This window comes from Pecten maximus, chromosome 11, assembly GCF_902652985.1.
Source record: "Pecten maximus chromosome 11, xPecMax1.1, whole genome shotgun sequence".
Taxonomy (NCBI): Eukaryota; Metazoa; Mollusca; class Bivalvia; order Pectinida; family Pectinidae; genus Pecten; species Pecten maximus.
Genome location: NC_047025.1, coordinates 13,511,351 through 13,529,492, shown reverse-complemented (window position 1 = coordinate 13,529,492; position 18,142 = coordinate 13,511,351).

The window sequence follows — 18,142 nt, the reverse complement described above, 5'->3', positions numbered from 1 at the left end:
GTTGCTTCCAAGAAACCCTGGTTTTGATTTACCCATTGACTTGCATGTTGACCCGGCTATTGATTGGTATAATTACAATTCATGTCCCTGTGCTCATTGTTGTAATGATTTACACTAGTCTTGTTCCGTGCTTCAAGTTTCGTAGTAAAAATTCACAAATAAAGTTAGTTTTCATTTCTGCTCTAGACAACATTTAATCAATATACAAAATACCTGTACACATGTCAAGTGCAAGCTGGAATACCCTTTGTGTATATTCGACAGGTAACGAGTCGAATTAATTCAGAAATGTCAAAAGAATGTAATATATCATGGCTTTAACAACGAGTGGAATTACGTGGATGTTTTTCTACAGAAAAGAGCGGGTTTGGAATGCACACCGGCGTGGAGGATCACTCTCTACCTAATGACTGTAATACACCTGTCTCGTACAGTGTTGAATGCTATATACCACTTAGTATGACTCCTCAAGCCTTCCCTCTTCTACTCACCACAGCAACGGTCAGGGAGCTTAGGAAATGTTCAGACTGCGCATTAGTAAATCTGACGAGAGCTCATTGGATCCTCGTTCAAGAAACATTTAAAGATGTACACAAAGAACAGGTATCGCTTTTAATAGGGGAGAAATCAGATTTATAAAACAAAATCGGTGGGACAGGTTGTTTCTCGAAGATCGGTATTACACGATCCACTGGCGCTGCCCTGGAAGTCAAAGACATGACAAGATGGTATGCAGTATTCTCCGAGATCCGTCATCCGTGTCATTGTATTACAATCTCTAAACAGGAACACATGCGGTGCACACTATTGAATTAAACAAACAAAAATTAATCCGGAACTGTGGACGGAATCAATTAGAACTCCTTATGGGTGTGGGTCCAGTATGATGTATACATAGGACCTCCAAGGGTGATGCTATCCGAGAGCACATCTCTATTTACGTTTGTCGTAGTTTGTGCTTTAGATTGGTAAAGTTCCAAGATCTATTTTAGCTATCTTTTTTTTTCAATTTTAAAACCCATGAAGGGGACTTTTCAATCAGTTCAAATTGCTATCTGTCGTAGGACGTAGCCCAAGCTTTACAGAACCAGGCGCCGTTACAAAAATCGACGGCATAAAAATACAAGTATATTTGCATGTTTTAACATAGGTTGAGCAAATGTCAGATACATGATTTTAATATTATAACAAAAAGGAAAGGATAACTGATATTAATATTATTCGCATCGGCTAGCTGGTCTGTACTTCACTTAAAGAAAGAAAGAAAGCCTAGAAAGAAAGAAAGGAAAGAAATGACTATTAAGAAACTGTTTCTTCGGTCTATAAGGGGCATCTAAACAGCAAATTCAGTCAAAATAGTGATGTTTCACAAGCCTATACATTCCTACTATGGTACAATTTAACAAAATAACTTGATGAACTTTTAGTATACAAATCATGGAAAACCGTGAGACTTATTTTTGGCATGTTATTTGTTAAGCTGTTAGTAAATTTTAACAAAACATGAGAAAAATGCATGTTTCAGGGGGACATAATTAGCTCATTTGTATCGCATATATTACACAAAATATAGTCATGTCGTTTTACTCACAAACGTCTAAAGCACAAAATAGGAGCTTTGGTTTGACCAGATTTTACTTTATAATATATATAAACACTGTTTTTATTTTAACCTTGAAATGCAAATGGCGGTCGTGAATGATATCACACAAATTAATATGGTATATAAGAAGGTATTTCAAACATCAAAAATGCTCTTATTAGACACTATAAAGAACTCTAGAAATGGCAAGACGACTGCTTTTATAAGGAAAAATAGTTCAACGTTGAGTTTGGGGTAAAATATTACTATTTCTGAAAAAGGTCACAAACTCCACAGATTAACAACTTGTCTTTAAAAGGTCATTCTAATACTAGTATTAGATGTCTCAAAAGTAATATATAAGATCATTTTTACTCATTGAAATGCCTTCATTTATGTCATATTTGTGTACTGTCATTCATAGCCGCCATTGACATTTCAAGGTCAAAACAAAATAAGTGTTTATACGTACTTAAAGTGAAATCCGGTCAAACAAATGCTCCTACCCCATGCTATAGACACTTGTGAGATAAAAGCTTGCTATATTTCAGGTTTGGTTATTTGTGTGACTTAGAATTATTCCATGCTACATCTTAATACAGAATAACTATATAGAAGTCACCGATAACGATAACATCTATAGCAAATGATTGGTAATTTTAAGAAACTATATTGAACATTTTCGTATATTACATGAGTATTTTTGTGAAAATTTGTATATATATTTATTCGTGTTTGAAATTCAACATTATTTTGCTATATAGATTACCCTTAACCGTACTTTATAAATGTCAATTCAAATGTCTTTTTAGCAACGGGTTTTGGTGGTAATAGTATACTGTGTTAATGTAGAAGTATGCATGTTTTCATTGTATTATTAGTCTCCATATGTATGTGTAATGCACATGGATGAAATGAGATATATACATAATGTTTGTGTCTCTTTTATTGTGGGATGTATAGTAGTATACCTTATACGTATATCACTCCTTATAACCCGACTTTCGTAGAATACATTTAACAGATATAGAGATACCTACAGATTTGCTGTGGTTTGAATTAACATCCTTTACCTCGGCTAAAGAAGATACAAAACAAGTGTGAACGTCAACTGTTGTGACAGTGACTGACACCTGGTGGGAAATGGAACCAAATATCAGATACATTTTCTGTAGTGAGCGGGGAAGGGGGGGGGGGGGATAGACAAGTACAAGCATAGACTCTCCAGTCATTCATTGAGGCGTACATGTAAGTCTGATCAGGACATATATTATACATACGTATTCTCTTAGAGACAAAATATTAAAAGTACAGCTAATCTAGCTTTTGAATACACTGTTTCAAGTTTTTACTTAACATTTATTTATTTATTTATCTGTTTATTTATTTATTTTATTTATTTATTTATTTATTTATTTAGGTCAGGTTCAGGTTTTTTAAAGATTTCTGTTTTCGAATACTTTGAGGGAAGCGAAACTCAGTGAATCAGATATTTCAAGACAAAATACATTTCTCCACAAATAAACATGTTTCTACAGTAAACTTTGACTAATGAACATCAATATTAAGAACTAAGTCGTTTTAAAATAATTATTAAATTCATATTACTGAATTAAAATTTAAATATCGGTTAGGATTGACTTACAATCCGTGGGAGGCCAGTTTTCGACTAATCTGTCTTATTAGTCGACTTGACTTTCCAAGCCTCTAGGTATATAATTCATATTTAATGAGGAAATTAACAAGACTACCAATTAGTTCCTGATCCGATAACGGTGCATTATTATAAGTGCGTTTTAAATTGTCTATGAAGCCGTTGTGAGGCATTTCCATGTTCAGTGTAAACATTTGATGTATTGTATATTGTATCCTACAAATGAGTTGGTCAATCGATATGTAGTATCAACCATGAAGTGTGTTCATGGAAAATCTTAATTAAAGTTATTGTTTTCGAAAGAAAATAAAGAGTGTAACAAACTTGAGAATCAAGAACATGTTTTAATAAAAAAATCAAATACAGATAATTATTTCGCTCGTCGTCGTATACAGGAACTTGTCGCGTTTTCCCGACCGTTCGCGTTTTCCCAACCCATTGTCTAATACAAAAAAAAAAGATGAATATGTATGAAATTAAAAGAAATTCATGTACATTGACCATAGCTAAGGCTAGGGATTTATAGTCCCTTTGTAGAAGTACAGACGTCTGTTTTTTCTCTGATTTTATTTTACGTGACCGTCGAACAGATAAGTCGTGATATTCACAATACAGGTAGATCTAATAACCACCATATGTAAGAATACCTGTATGGTTTTTACCTGTACACAATACCTGTACACTTGTGAATTGCCAGTAAACAGGTGAGACCTTTAGATGCGTGTTAAAGAGAGAAGGTGATTGTCACACCGAGGCGTACTTAAAGCTCATCTCATCATCAGTAGAACTCCACCCGACTAGAGATCACCTGCGGCTGTTTTTACCTGTTACCTGTGCACCACCGACACCGGGCCAGGTTTAGTTTACACCTGTATGACCACGGCACACGTACTCGCTACTCCGGCTGATTAAACAGAATGTTACGATCTTTCCTATCACCTGTTCTCTCGAACTTTATCAATGGGCATTTTCCCGCGTTTTTTCACCTGTAATTATAGTCAGTTGTTAAGGTATTCCAACACCTGTCCGAACGAAATTACAGGTATAGCTGGATGGACAGGTAGATTTTAAAAGGACGATCGATAGGTGTGTTAATTGATTTATGGTAGTCTCTTGCACCTGTCTCGTATACGGTAAGAGGGAAGGGGGAGGGGATAACATCCATGGTTAATGTCTCGGGGTTTGGCTTCTTGTCAGGTATAGTTTGACAGAAGTCCTGGTTTTTACATATCATTTAAATACACCGGAACATTCCTGTTTCAATTAAAATGACACAGGAGCATGAACTGTTTTATTATATTGGGACAATGTTAATATAAAAAATCGGGATAAATGAATGGGGCTCACGTATTATAACGATTTACCCCCACGGACTGTATCAATATTAGTCCATGGTACCACGGTGATAAATTAGCATAATATAGTATTTAGATTTTTACTGAGAGGTAGGACCAGCAGAGGAAAGCATTTCTGAATAAAAAATCAGGAAATAACCACGATGAAAGTATAGTTTTATATTTAGTATACGAAACAATAGTTTTGTATTTAGTGTAAGAAACAAAAGTTTTGTATTTAGTGTAAGAAACAACAGTTTTGTATTTAGTATAAGAAACAATAGTTTTGTTTTTAGTGTAAGAAACTATAGTTTTGTATTTAGTGTAAGAAACTATAGTTTTATATTTAGTGCAGAAACTATAGTTTTGTATTTAGTGTAAGAAACTATAGTTTTGTATTTAGTGTAAGAATCTATAGTTTTGTATTTAGTGTAAGAAACTATAGTTTTGTATTTAGTGTAAGAAACTATAGTTTTGTATTTAGCCTGTTTCTGGTATCCTACCATGTAGCAGTCTACATATTTTTCCAAATGAATTTTATTAATGATACGAAATATAATTATTTAAACCTTAAGACATTAAATATAAAAATTTATATATTTTCAACATTTTGAAAATATTACACTTTGAACGGTGGCACATTATCGCAACTGTTCTTATTTCAATGGAAATATTTTCTATAGCCATCCCAAAACACAGAATGCTAGCTTGATTTCGGAATTCCTGTTTTGCAGATTAATATATAGTTAATGAGTTTTTCTGTCGACTTCTCCAACCGGACAAATGGTTTCATTGCTGGCAGTGAGACATTGCATATTTCTATACATTGGTTATAACCGACCATGTCGGGAATAACTTACTTAAGATTCTACATCAATAACAAATATATTGTCCATAACTCATTAATATTCATGAGTGATCATCCCGTGTTATTGATGTCCATTTCGCGCGGAGATAATACCGCCTTTTACACGACTCATTTACAGCAACATGGCCACAACAAACTTTGGCGGGATTAGGCACGTGCAGATATGTTGATATCGATGACGAAATTATCCACGTTTATCGCTGATTTGCATATGTAATCACGTGCTAATGGCACCTATCTCTCGGAAGGATCTCGTATGTCCGAGATATCACGTTACGACCATGGTTAGGTCACAAGAGTTCTGAAAATTAGCGATTCTTCTGGCAAATCAAGCAAGGGAATAAAATACGATGATTTGTTTGAGTAGCACTCCCCAAATAAAGATAAGGCGTTTGGATAGATAGGCAAATTCAGAACATTTCATGGCGACAGACTGTTCGGAGAAGTTAGGAGACGACAAACTCGTAGCGAATGTTTTCATGACATAACTAACTTTGAATCCCGATTAATTCGGGTATATACACATTTATAAATATAAGGTCTTACTATCATTTTTTCTCTGCACTTCTCTTGTTAAACACCTCCATATAAGCAGAGACGTGTACAACAAGCTTTGTCTACTCAGAGAAAATGACACAACAAGGTATTGGCGGAATATGGCTCATCTCTTCGATGGTCTACTTTTTATTCTTACTTATTTCTAGAAAATTGAACACATTTTAAGATTGCATTTTTGATGAGTAAAGTGTCGCCTATAAATGAAGCGCTAAATAAGAGTTGAAAAAAATATAATAAGATCTTTAAAATGGTTCCCCTTTTATCTAAACATGCCTGGCGATCATCAGAAAGGTTCTACCTAACTCATTCCTCCGTGTGGTCAAACAGATGTAATATTACAGGAGCAGAACACGTACAGCAAGGAGCAGGAACCGCATATTTTTGACATTTAAGATTCTTTAGGATGTAATCACAATTCAAATGTAAACAAATAGAATATGAAGTAAATTATCAAAGATATATGTTTATTTAGGTTTCGGTTGTTATGCACATTTGGCGTAAGGATTCAAAATGAGATGGAATCAGAACAGTTTAAATGTTAACAGGTATTGCAATGTAAAGAATATTATGTAAAATCTTGGAGTTGGATTGGATTGGGAATCGTAATGATTTAGAAAAGAACTAATTAAAAATAATTGAATTCAACTTTCACTTATCTAATCAGGCTTGCTATGACTCCAGTATTACCTACTGGCTCGTTTGACAGTTGAACAGTCTCTTGTGCCTCGCGGCCATAACATATGTAATGATGTGATATAAGATTAAGTCTGGACACTGACCATCGGTGTGGTCACCTGGCGTGTTCGGACACTAGCATTATGACCATCAAGATTGACAATTCAATTGTTAATGTCCCTGATAACAGACAATGTATACTTCGGATCTGGTGTCAACTGAAGTTTATTTAAATCAGGTGCTCGCAAACCTAATGGTCTTATTTGTATAAAGTTGCGTCTGTTCAAGTGGTCAAGTGTCCATTTGGCCGGTCAGACACGCGGGCAAGGTGTGTGAATGGCTAATCGATTTAGCTATAATTGAATTATAAATGACAGAAAATGGCCCTATATGACTTTTAATCAAACTACTTTATTGAAATAGAAATGAAATATGTCGAATGATGGCCAAACAGCCTCAAGCAAGCTGAACATATCACTTCATTATATTATATGGACAAGAAGTTGTAGCCAGGATTGAACTTTCTACACTGTTAACGGGACAATTTAATGTCCCAGAGATCACAACGAAAAATATTTATCTTTTAATATATGTATATTCCTAACGCTTGGGCTGAGAAATGCTTCCGACCTTTTAAAGAGGAGGATCGCAATATTGAAGATGGCGCAGTTGCCAGGTACTGACCGTAGGCCGGTGGTTTTTCTCCGGGTACTCCGGCCTTCCTCCACCTCCAAAATCCTGGCACGTCCTTAAATTACCCTGGCTGTTTATAGGACGTTAAACAAAACAAAACAAAATTGAAGATGGCATATTAATGTTGTCACTTTGTCACGGTCATGTTATCTAATTAAACATTAAGATATTATATATATTGTGTTGTTTTTAGCGCTTTCGTCCCATTTCGGCGATTCAGACTGAGGAGTCACCGAGATGCGACGAAAGCGCTAAAGACGTGTAGTCGAGTTTATAGAAATATATCATCACATATATTAAGATATGTCTTAAAGCCTTGTTATATATCCCTGCGTGTTGCGTAAGAGACGACTAATGTATTAACTCTAGTGATAAATACCGGGACCTCTTTTCTGGCTATATTTTCTGTTTATTGTGACAGGGGGTTGAAGTATCAAGAAAATAAACAACAAATCAGCAGAATTTCGATACTTTTCATTTTCTGTCCTACATCCCGTTTCTCTGTAGATGTCCTTCAAGGATCCATTCCTCAGTCGTACATTCCAAAACAAAATAAATATATACTCGTAATGAAATTAAGATCGATCTAGTCGTTTATATGTATTTTATTTGTAATAAAGAACACAAGATGTCCAGTCTTTTTTGTTTGGTTGTTTGTTGTTGTTTTTGTAACAGCTAAGGTCACATGTGAGGACGGTGTCCGGGAATGGTGAAGCAATCAAAGTTCACCTTTATACTGGTCTCGGCCAGCGGTCAGTACTAATGGCCGTTCTTACTCTTGATTTGGTCGGCACATTGACCCAAAGTAAGGGATAGGAAAGGAAATATCACATTCATCATGGTATTCCTCAATTACAAGCTTCTTAAAGAAATACAGTAGGAAGCATCAAGTGTATTGTTTTAGAGATAAAAGCTGATGACTAACACAAGTATATAACATTATAAAACTTGACTCACACAAGTGTATAACACTATAAAACATGACTCGCACAAGTGTATAACACCTTAAAACATGACTCACACAAGTGTATAACACTATAAAACATGACTCGCACAAGTGTATAACACCTTAAAACATGACTCACACAAGTATATAACACTATAAAACATGGCCCACACAAGTGTATAACACTATAAAACATGACTCGCACAAGTGTATAACACCTTAAAACACGACTCACACAAGTGTATAACACTATAAAACATGACTCACACAAGTGTATAACACTATAAAACACGACTCACACAAGTGTATAACACTATCAAACATGACTCACACAAGTGTATAACACCTTAAAACATGACTCACACAAGTGTATAACACTATCAAACATGGCTATCACAAGTGTATAACACTATAAAACATGACTCACACAAGTGTATAACACTATAAAACATCATTCACACAAGTGTATAACACTATAAAACATGACTCACACAAGTGTATAACACTATAAAACATGACTCACACAAGTGTATAACACCTTAAAACATGACTCACACAAGTGTATAACACCTTAAAACATGACTCACACAAGTGTATAACACTATAAAACATGACTCACACAAGTGTATAACACTATAAACATGGCTCACACAAGTGTATAACACCTTAAAACATGACTCACACAAGTGTATAACACTATAAAACATGACTAACACAAGTGTATAACACTATAAAACAAGACTCACACAAGTGTATAACACTATAAAACATGACTCACACAAGTGTATAACACTATAAAACATGACTCACACAAGTGTATAACACTATAAAACATGACTCACACAAGTGTATAACACTATAAAACATGACTCACACAAGTGTATAACACTATAAAACATGACTCACACAAGTGTATAACACTATAAAACATGACTCACACAAGTGTATAACACTATAAAACATGACTCACACAAGTGTATAACACTATAAAACATGACTCACACAAGTGTATAACACTATAAAACATGACTCACACAAGTGTATAACACTATAAAACATGACTCACACAAGTGTATAACACTATAAAACATGACTCACACAAGTGTATAACACTATAAAACATGACTCACACAAGTGTATAACACTATAAAACCGGACTTACACAAGTGTATAACACTATAAAACATGACTCACACAAGTGTATGACACTATAAAACATGACTCACACAAGTGTATAACACTATAAAACATGACTCACACAAGTGTATAACACTATAAAACATGGCTCACACAAGTGTATAACACTATAAAACATGACTCACACAAGTGTATAACACCTTAACACATGACTCACACAAGTGTATAACACTATAAAACATGACTCACACAAGTGTATAACACTATAAAACATGGCCCACACAAGTGTATAACACTATAAAAAATCATCATCATCATCATCATCATCATCATCATTTTATATAACTAGCAGTGATTATATGATCAGTGATATGTAAAGGAACACTGATGGAACTGGGCGGTAGGACGTATGGCTACTTGGCCGACGGGTCGCTAGTTCGACTTCCGGTAGGGGTGCTGTGTTGTACAAGATCCTTGATTCCGTTGTGTTCCAGTCGACTCAGCTTGGCAGTATAAGAAATGTGTGTAAGCTGTCAGTACCAAAATGGCAGCTCCGGCTGCATGCTCCACACGGAGTTGAGAATGACATTGGTAGTGAACCGCTTTGAGGCGGCTACGTTTTGCTTTATATTGTATCTTAATATATACATGGGAATTGGGCACAAGTTATCAAACTTATATTAAGCCCTTTCCCTATATGATTTTACATACATATTATACATTCATTTTTACAAGATGACATATATTTACATATTTGAGAGAGAGAGAGAGAGAGAGAGAGAGAGAGAGAGAGAGAGAGAGAGAGAGAGAGAGAGAGAGAGAGATTCTATTTAAATAAATATAAATAAAGATATAAATAAAAAAATATTCCTTATGACTATAGATTATCAAATAAATAAACAATTCAAATAAACTATTCCGATGCCGATAGCAGAAGTTCACACTATTCACTTTTCAAAATACTCTGCTGTTTCTAAAGTTCATCACATCCTGTGTCATGGTTAGCTCTCTCCCTTCGCTTCCTATGCCTCCTGGAAATTCGATTCTCTTTTGCCATCGGCATCGGCATCGGAATAGATATGATAAACACACATAAAATTACACAGATACATATAGAGAGATAAGGCGAATTAAAATCTATACGAATCAAGAATATATTTCTGGGTGTTTTTGTATATTGTAACATTATCCTCTATAGATAAATCACTGCTTCCATACAGTAATAGCTGCAGATCTAGCGGTATGAAATTGTTCAGATTCCGGTACAATTCGATTCTCTGTTCAACATAAATATTACAGACGAAGAAGAAATGATATGTATCCTCAATAGGATGACAACATTGACAGTGACTATAATCAATCAGATGAGATCGGAAAAGGTCATTAATCTTGCATGCAATATATTAGATTTTCTATTTCCATCAGAGTAATAATAAGGTACTTTTGATATATTAGTGATAGACTTTTTAAACACTAAGTATGAGTTACTTTGCCTAGTTTCTAAATCTTATTGGTTCCAAAGTCGAATAGTAGCCGGGAAAAACGAAATATTGGTCAAATGAAGTCGGTAATTTGGTAAAGAGTAGTTATTGGCGTCTCGGAGGTTATAGTTTTCAGATACTAAAGGAGGCAGTAGAGTGGATAAATGTCTTGGTGTTAGTTGATTTGTGACTTTATAGAAAAGTTACAGTTTTCTCCTAGTACGACGAGTAGCAAGTGGTTCTAAACCACTTTCAGAATATAACGAAAGTCTGCTAGCAAAAGATGGTAATCCAGTAATTATTCTTGCTATTTCTAAGTTAAGTTTTTCCAATTTGTCTGCATCACCGAGAGAACACCCGTCCCCAACCTCGCAACAGTATTCAAATATAAGACTTGTAAATTTTAATTGAAGTTTGTCTGTTTAAAAGGTATTTGAGCTTACGGAGGATACTTACCTGTTTTGATACCTTTTTACAAATGTTGTCAATATGAGTGGACCATCTGTAATTTGCGGCTACGTTGCTGTCATACAGAGGTATATAAAACTTCTAATGTATCATTACGCGTTCAACCTAAAGAGAAGAATGCTTGACATGAATACGAAGCAGCGGTAAGTCAAGTTTATTTTTTGTTTTTGTTTGTTTGTTTGTTTATTTTTTGTTGTTTTTTTCATGAAATATAAATAGTTAACATATACGGATTTGAATTGTCTACTACATCTGCGTTTTAAACATGAAAACAGATGGGAAATTGACGAGTGTACTATCTTTTAAAACACAACGCAAACAGCTGTATCACCGTGTATTATATTACTTACTAAAATATTTTTTGTACTACCAATTGATTTCAACCCATCTGCCACAGAAATATAAATATTATTTTTATATTTTGCAAAGGAGTATGAAAATTACATGCAACAAATGCAATTAGTTGAATGCTATACTGTACACGTACATATTTTAGCGGTAATCTTACATTAGCGATTTTCGCACTGAAAGAATTTCGCTTAATTTTGATTGTGCTAATGGTAGTTAATCAGCGACGTTTTATATAGCAAGCATCGCCGGTGCGCTAAATCATCATTCTGCTAATTTGTTTTAATTAATCTTTTTACGCTAATATATTAGCACAACAGAAAATTACGTTTACAGTACGTTACCATAAACGTAGAATAGAATTGAGTGTGCTAAACAAAACATTTACAGTACCCCATTTTAAAACATGGCCATAGCCATTTATTTTTTACGGTCGGGTTAAACAGAAATTATTAGACTTGTTTAACCAACTACAAGGAATTTATCGAAACTGCACATCTGCTCATATTGTTACAGAATATCATCAAGTCTGAATATGTTATATGGAAAATAACTGATTATTATCAAACTATGGCTACAATGACTTATTACTCAATGGTACTGTACGCCAGAAACACAAGGTAGAATGTCTTCTTGTCGACCTGTTCTGTTTGAATCACGATTTACGATTTCGTTCTAGGAGTTGTATTCGGCACACCTGTCGTAAATCTAATGACATGCGTAATTACCCAAATATTGAAAGTGGAAGCGGCAGGTTTTAGCATCTAGTTTTTGTCGTATACAACGGGCAGGTGGAATCAGCCGTGACACAAGTACTGCTCCTGTACTAGTGTTACCTTTATTGAGGAAAACAACCAAATCATGAGCGCTCTACCGGTGCCATATGGCCTAAGACAACGTGACTCCCCACCAAGCTGGGTCTTGTTCAAACACAGACGTGCGTTTCGTATCAAGTCTTTCAATGAATCGACACATGACTCGCGCTGATGAATTGTGGGCGCACGTTCCGCATAAATTTCATTTACCTTGTTTGGAGTCGCGGTAACGGTTGGTGTCTATGGATTAATGAATCTGACGTATCAGGTTTAAAAGAACGCTTTTATATAAATATTATAATCTATAATTGTTGATAGTAAAAATTTCATAGAAGATGACAGGTAGATTAATTAATATCGATGGTCCATGGCTTGCATGACCTTTCAATATTTCTCCTTTTCACGATGTCACACATTTTCTTACATTACCTACAGAATACACTCCTTATCGTTTCCATATAACACATCTAAGCATTTTCTGATGAATAGTGGGACTGGTTCAGAGTAAACATGTCGTGATCCTATTGAGTCTCAAATTTCCAACAATTACGAAATTGATTAAAAAATTGGGTCAAAGAGCATCTTTTATATTATAACATCTGTTTAAGATCTTTTTGATTTTCCTTATTTCGGTTCTGGATTTCCACAATAGTTATACATGTATATCAATTAATTAGCACATACTTTATCTATATCTATATAAAACACCTTATACTGTATCTATATTTATACACATGGTAAAACATTATATACTCTATAACTATATACACTGTAGAACAGTATATACTGTGTCTATAACTATTAACTATGTAAAAAAAGTACATACTCTATCTATAACGATATACATTGTAAAACATTATAATATTTATACTGTATCTATAACTATATACATTGTAAAACACTATATACTGTATCTATAACTATATAAACCACTATATACTGTATCTATAACTATATAAAACACCATTTACTGTATCTGTAACCATATGAAACACCATTTACTGTATCTATAACTATATAAAACACCATTTACTGTATCTATAACTATATAAAACACCATTTACTGTATATATATATAACTACACGTGTATATAAAACACCATTCACTGTATCTATAACTATATAAAACACCATTTACTGTATCTATAACTATATAAAACACCATTCACTGTATCTATAACTATATAAAACACCATTTACTGTATATATATATAACCATATAAAACACCATATACTGTATCTATAACTATATAAAATATCATATACTGTACATGTATATATATATATCTTTATAAAACACCGTATACTGTATCTATAACTATATAAAACACCATTTACTGTATCTATAACTATATAAAATATCATATACTGTATACTGTATATATAACCATATAAAACACCATTTACTGTATCTATAACTATATAAAATATCATATACTGTATATATAACTATATAAAACACCACATACTGTGTCTATTACTATATAAAACACCATATACTGTATCTATAACTATATAAAATATCATATACTGTATGTATAACTATATAAAACACCATATACTGTGTCTATTACCATATATAACACCATATATTGCATATATAACTATATATAACACCACATTCTGCATATATAACTATACAAAACACCATTTACTGTATATATAACTATACAAAACACCATTTACTGTATATATAACTATACAAAACACCATATACTGTATATATAACTATACAAAACACCATATACTGTATATATAACTATACAAAACACCATATACTGTATATATAACTATACAAAACACCATATACTGTATATATAACTATACAAAACACCATTTACTGTATATATAACTATATAAAACACCATATACTGTATATATAACTATACAAAACACCATATACTGTATATATAACTATACAAAACACCATATACTGCATATATAACTATACAAAACACCATTTACTGCATATATAACTATACAAAACACCATATACTGTATATATAACTATATAAAACACCATATACTGTATATATAACTGTATAAAACATTTATAACTATCATCTATAACTATATTAATCGCTATTTGTTCGTGGGCCTTGAGCACAACGCGTTCCATGAAACGCTCTTAATTTCCAACATCAGTCTGTATTTCTTGCAATATTTTACTATATATTGTATGTAGTATAGTTCTTTGAATGATTTGATAAAAAAAAAACTTATAATGGACTATATATTCAGCATGTAAGTTGCAGAAATCCTATATTTTTACCACATTAGAACCCTCCATTGTGTAGTCTGTTTCAGTTAATGCCTCCACTAGCTGTGACATTATTTTACTTTTATGAGACAGTTTTATGATTTCACGTTCGATTTTAAACTTTCTTCCACCTGGGACACTGGGCGATTTTGCTATAAAACTGGTGGACAAATACCGTAATCGTCTTAGCTAGGAGTTGTTGCACCTGTGCTAGCACAATAAGTCCCAACAAAATACACATGTACATGTATTGTTGTGTATATATGAATCAATATACTGGTAAGGTGCTACGCCCTCTAAACAACTGTTTGCCATCAACATCTTGAGCTTAACCTGGATCCTCGGCTTAAGTTATCAAATTATTATTTACAGATCTGTATTATATATATCTCGCATATACCTGTCTACAGGATGAGAACCTGCTATGTCAGAACGATTGTCTGCAGGTTGCAGTACTTCGCTCATTTTTCATTCTTTTGGATGTTCAACACTTCAGAGAAATTATTGCTGTTGTCCGAATGATACAATAAACAAGCAAGATAACAATTTCACTATGTTTCAAAATAACCCATTTCTCTACACTTACATGTTTTGATGACAATACAAACTCATTTGTTATCGATAATCAGTATTAACATAAGTTGTTTTATCAGACCAGGTCAGAACATGGTATCTATACAAGTCTCAATACCACGAGATAGAACGAGATAGAACGAGAACTCAAAATTCAAGTGTGTAAAATATCCACGAGACTAGAACTCCTATATCTGAATCTCCAAAAATTACTGACTGATATCTTTTTTTCTGTTTATTCCTTTCTTTAATGATATCGGGGATAGATTTTGGTAGCTTATAATATAATTTAGACAATGCGGCCTTATAGAATATGTGAGTTAAGGTTACACACGCACATGTTATTAATGTGAAATGGTATTTAAGGTTAAATGTCATTTAAGGGACTAATCAGTAAGTTTTACCAACTTATAAATGACTTCTCCCGTTATAATGACATAATGATATAAATATACAGTAAAATCACGTGATTGCATGTAGAATTATTCTAAAATATGATACGGAAAAGGCAAGAGAGAAAAAGAGAGAGAAAGAGAGAGAGAGAGGGGGGGGGGGGGGGTTAAGAATGATAGTTACTCTAATCTTATCGACCTTTCCAGGAAATATTGTGCAGCTTTGGCGATTTTTATATTGTCAGCTGGAAAAATGTTAGGGTCACCCTTACAGAGAACATCTACGTTTATAGGACCGTACCATAACAATTCAGCAGTGAGTGTTTTTCTTAAGTTGACATACAAGGGGCAAATTAGGAAAAACGTCATAGCAATCTTCACAGTGATGCCCACATTGACAATCAGACGAGAATAGCTCTAAAAGAACGTAATTTTGTAAACATGCTTCGATTTCTTAGTCGGTTGTGAAGAATATTTAGTTTTCTAGGACCATAGCTAGTAAACGTCTTACATATGTTGTTTACTGCCACATATTTGTTTACATTAGACTTGTTTGTGTTTCTAATGTTGTTATTCAATTCGTTCCAAAGTTTTGAAGTAGAAGGTAAGAAATAGCTTTTTGAGAGATGTAAACGAAATTGTAAATTATAAGGAACTATATTGCCAATATATGTTGGCAATAAGTCGATGAGAAAATCAGGTGTTATTAGGTTATCAGGTGATTATTAACTATAAAATAAAGGAAGACAATTTTCGAGCGTATCTTCTCTTTGCAAGGGGTAACCATCCAGTTTCTTCGTATAAGAAATACATTTTTGTAAAATGGGTAGCCCTGTTACTATTATTGCAGCTTCTAAATTTATTTTTTCTAATAACAATGAATTTGTTGTTCCGCAGTCGTCCCATGCTTCACATGAATATTCAAGTAGAGGTCGTATATAAGTAAGATACATTTTTCTAGTGAATTTCTATCTAAAATCAGTTTTAGTTTACGAAGGGTAGCTATATATCTAGTTACTTTATTAACTATGTATTCTACATGAATGTTCCATTTACAATCATTGTTGTATTGTCATATGTGAAAGGCGGAACAAATGGAAGTTATCTATTTGAGATAACTAAGGCCTCATGTTTGGTAGAGTTAAAGGACACCAGCCATTCATTGGACCAAACTTCAAGTTTTCTTAGATCACTTCTTGCCTCAGCAGAGAAGAAGGATCACAAGAAATATCATTTATGTTTAATAGGAAGAAAAGTGGACCGAGAAGTGAACCTTGAGGAACACCAGCATGTATAGTCCTAAATGAAGATAGTGAATATTTGAAAGATAACTAGTTATCCACCGAAGAAGAGGTCCGAAGATACCACAATTGTCAAGTTTGTCAACTTTGTGCCACACACGCTCAAAGGCCTTTAAAAAATCACAAAAAATTAAAATAGAATGCTCAGAATTTTCTAAAGAAATAATTATTGAATGATATAGCTCAATAAGTTGATGAGTAGTGGAATGGTTTGGTAGAAACCCAGACAGACATTTATAGATAATAAAATATAGATTATTTTAGATTAAGAAATTATAAACATGCGTTTAAACTACACACTCAAACAGCTTGCCTATATATACAACTTAGCAACATTATGGGTCTGTAGTTATCGACAATGCTTGCGTCGTTGGCCTTATTAGTGCTATTCAAGGTGGTATGCTATTTAAGGTTGTATGCTATTTAAGGTTAAATGTTTTTTAATGTTTTACGTTATTCAGGGTTGCATGATATTTAAGGTTGTATGTAATTTAAGATTTTGTGTAATTTATTATTGTATATTATTTGAGTTCTTAGTTATTTAATGTTGTATATTATTTAAGGTTGTAAGTTATTTGAGGTCCTGTTTTACTTACGGTTGTATGTATTTTAAGGTTTAATGTTATTTTAGGTGATTTGCTATTTAAGTTTGTGTTATTTAAGTTTGTATGTTATTTAAGTTTGTATGTTATTTATTGTTGTATGTTATTTATGGTTGTATGTTATTTAGGGATTAATGCTATTTAAGTTTGTATGTTATTTAGGGATTAATGCTATTTAAGTTTGTATGTTATTTAGGGATTAATGCTATTTAAGTTTGTATGTTATTTAGGGATTAATGCTATTTAAGTTTGTATGTTATTTAGGGATTAATGCTATTTAAGTTTGTATGTTATTTAGGGATTAATGCTATTTAAGTTTGTATGTTATTTAGGGATTAATGCTATTTAAGTTTGTATGTTATTTAGGGATTAATGCTATTTAATGTTGTATCTTATTTAGGATTGTATGTAATCTATGTCTGTACATTATTTAAGGTTGTATGCTACTTTAGTTT